At 40.0% G+C, this 3,323-nt stretch overlaps 1 long non-coding RNA gene across 2 annotated transcripts; it reads right to left on the bottom strand.

Moving 5' to 3' along the window:
• Positions 1-314: 314 nt before the first annotated feature.
• Positions 315-3,031, bottom strand: LOC310753083. 2 transcript variants are annotated; one of them, XR_014543162.1, is made up of 3 exons: positions 2,373-3,031; positions 1,137-1,228; positions 315-431 (listed from the first exon to the last, which is right to left on the bottom strand). It is a non-coding gene; the product is annotated as an uncharacterized lncRNA (long non-coding RNA). The 2 variants fall into 2 exon arrangements; XR_014543163.1 differs by lacking the exon at positions 2,373-3,031 and having other exon boundaries at positions 1,137-1,769.
• Between the last annotated feature and the right edge of the window lie 292 nt (positions 3,032-3,323).

Here is a 3,323-nt window from a genome sequence, read left to right as displayed (position 1 = left end):
TAGATGCACAGAGTGTCAGTAACTATTAAAAATGCATCTATGAAACACAAGCAAATATAAACGAACTGGCACAGAAATACTAAGCCTGCAATTGTGTGAACTGCATCCTCTTCCAGACAGAAAATAGACCCATGAATTTTTAAAGGGCTGACAGCGTTTCCATGCTCTCTAGCATTTTATTTGCTGAGGAACAGATGTGGAAATATATTACTCACATATGTCCGTCCAGGAATCATGCACAAGCTCCAGATGTATTCCATCTCCACCCTCATGTCTTTTTGATGTCCAACACTGGGTATCAACAACATTGCTAGTACTAGTCATTTGGCTTTATTTAGAAGCTGGTCAAAGGCTGAACTGGATGTTATACAAGAGATGGCGTTTCCACCACTACATGTTTCATTCTTCTCTCTTCTTGGTTATGCATATATCTAAATTGGATGAAAATTCATTTTTTCAGTTTGGAGTTTCGGGAATGAAATTTGTCATCTGTTTATTTCAAGAGACATTTGCACTCTGAACACTGCCCTGATGTTTTTATCTATGTTTTACATTTATCTATGTTTTACATCCATTAAATGCGTTGTAAACTTCATACAGGGAAATCCTGTTGGCGAAAAACGGGACTCCACAACGTCATCTGGTGTCACAGTGTTATAACGCATATAAAGCGTTTATCTTTACAAATGTAGCTGAGTCCAAGGACATGACTTATGCTATAGTGAACATGGAAAACCCTCAATACAGCATGCTAAGGAGGAATATTTTTTGTTAGTTGATTGAATTTTATTATGTTTTGAGAAGGCTATGCCTTGGAAACTGAAATTTCTCTTTCTTTCTTTCTTTCTTTCTTTCTTTCTTTCTTTCTTTCTTTCTTTCTTTCTTTCTTTCTTTTATAGCCACCATTCTGCCCAAAGGCTATCAGGGCAGCCAACACATCAATAAAAATATAATTAAAAACATTATACAACAGGCCCACAAATGTTGCCCTAATTTGTTTATTAAGTTTGAAAAGTCACATTCTCTCAGCCAATGATTTCAAGGTTGCCAGGAACAGTATCTTTCAGCCGTGGTAAACTTGGTAAATGTTTTAAAATTCCTTCTTTATAGTTAAATAATAGGGGAGACAAACACACCTCAGAAGGGAGGGCATTGTACAACCAGGGAACCAGCACTGAAAGGCTCTGACAAGAGTCAATACCAAACTGGTATCACCACTGCCTGCCAACTGTAGGGTTTGAAATTCAATGCAGAAATAAAGGGGGGGGATACTTGAAAAAGAAGAAATCATATGATTTAGAAGCACACGTATTCACATTCAACTCAGAATGCCTAGTAAGTGTCTAAGCAAGTCAAGTCAAGTTAAAAATAAAGGTTGCAATTCCCCCCCCCCCCCAAAGCAGGCTTATGTGTATTTCATAGGATTGGCAACTTTTATGGGTTCATCAGGTGGCATTAGCAGGGGGTTCCCAAGCCCTATAATCACCCCAGCTGATTTCTGCAGGTTGCATAATTGTTAAAGGCATAGGAGCAGGCCTTTCAAGTCAGTTGGCAAGCCTAGCCTTTAATGGCCACAACGAAAAAGTGGAAATTCAACAGGTTAAAGTGCACACAGCCACCCCCAAAATCCCCCTTCCCCTCATGCTTGCTTCTGAAGGCTCTCCTGTGTCTTCAAAAGCTTCCTGTCACAAATCCACCTACTGAATAAAAAACTATTTTTATTCATCTGCTGTGGGTTTTCCCCCCTTTCTGTCTCCTTTCAGGCCTAACTTCTAATCTCTGGGTCTACCTAAATTACGAGGCTGAGGCCTGGTCTATCAGATCGTTGCCTGGAAACCATTGCTTAGCAACAGCAGAATAAGCATGTCCATTGACTAACGTTCACCAGAAAAATAAATAAATCCCTTTTAAATAAAAGCTTCCAACAAGTTACACAACTGATGGGCAAAAGTAAATACTAGCTTTTCCCCTTTAACTACAACCCATTTCCCAAAACGCATGGTACGAAATGGATAACTTTCCCATAATCTTTTTCTCCCTGCACCTGTCAACATGCCCAAGTCCCTCATCAAATGTTAAACTCATTCCAAAGAAGCAATTTTGAAAATATTTTCTAACCCATGTGTGGCATATACCACCCACAAAGCTTCTTCTCCTACACTGCCGAGTTTCAAGCCAATCCATTGATTGATTGCAAGCTCGTCATCTTATTTGTTTATTAAATTTATATTCTGCCATTCCTCTCAAAGGAAATCCAGAACCTCGTTCTCATTGGAATGCTGAGAAAGCTGTTCAGCCAACCCAATTAATAACAGGCCCACAAATGTGGCCCTAAGATGAGTTAATTAAATGGAATAAATACATCTCAGTACCTCTTCTCCCTCCTCCAGTTCTTGACCCAGAAAGCTGTCTAAAGACAAACGCCAAGGCGAGGCGAAGGGTTTCAGGGATGGCCAAGCACCACCCAGATTTGATCTTCTGCCGCAAGCAGGCGGGCATGGCTATTGGACGACTATGTGAAAAATTGAGATGGCTGTCCCAAGATTGTCAATCTGGGCAGCTCAAAAACAGATTTCTTCTATGAGCGAAAGAAGTATGGCTTTCAGAAAAGGTGATCCCATCTCCACCATGGTACATTTGCTGGAGACTGCAAGGATTCTTTTTTTAAAAAAAGGACTACCATCTTACTGGAAAGCAGCTCATTTGTTCTTAGTCCTTAAAATTTGTTGCAGAAACTAGTATGTGAAACTCAGTTTGGAGGTTGCTGTCTTCCCTGCCATTCCTCAGTGGTCCCTAATGTTACCAAGGCAGTTGAGCATTTTTATTGCATCTGTGTCTCAGAGGAAGGACATTCACATTTCAGCCCCTGTGACTTCCAATCTACCCTTTTATATATAAGCAACCCAAATTTCTGTTGACTGAATCCTTTCACTTAGTGCTATGACTGTGCCTATATTTTCTCTGAAGTAAGCCAAGCCACAGCATCTTTGTGAATTATGCATCAATAAAGTTTTATAGTAGTCTTCTAAAAAAATAATAAATAAAATAAAGACAAACGCCAGCTCCCTCAGCCTGAAAGCGGAGGTGAATGCTGCACCCCATAGTTATCTTTGACTGAACTTAACTGTCCAGGGGTCCTTTACCTTTTACCTTTTCCATGCAGTGCATGCGCAAGCAACATCTTATGGAGTCCCACCGATTTACGTTGCCAGGAAAAAAAAGTCATTAAGAAACAAACAAACTACAAACACGTTAGTCTTCTTTTTTGGACTATAGAATCTCAGTCCCTTCAGATTATGTCATCTGGCGTGGAAGAGTGGAAA

The sequence above is a fragment of the Podarcis filfolensis genome (genome assembly GCF_964270895.1).
Source record: "Podarcis filfolensis genome assembly, chromosome: 17".
Classification (NCBI taxonomy): Eukaryota; Metazoa; Chordata; class Lepidosauria; order Squamata; family Lacertidae; genus Podarcis; species Podarcis filfolensis.
This window is presented reverse-complemented; position numbering and strand designations above follow the sequence as displayed.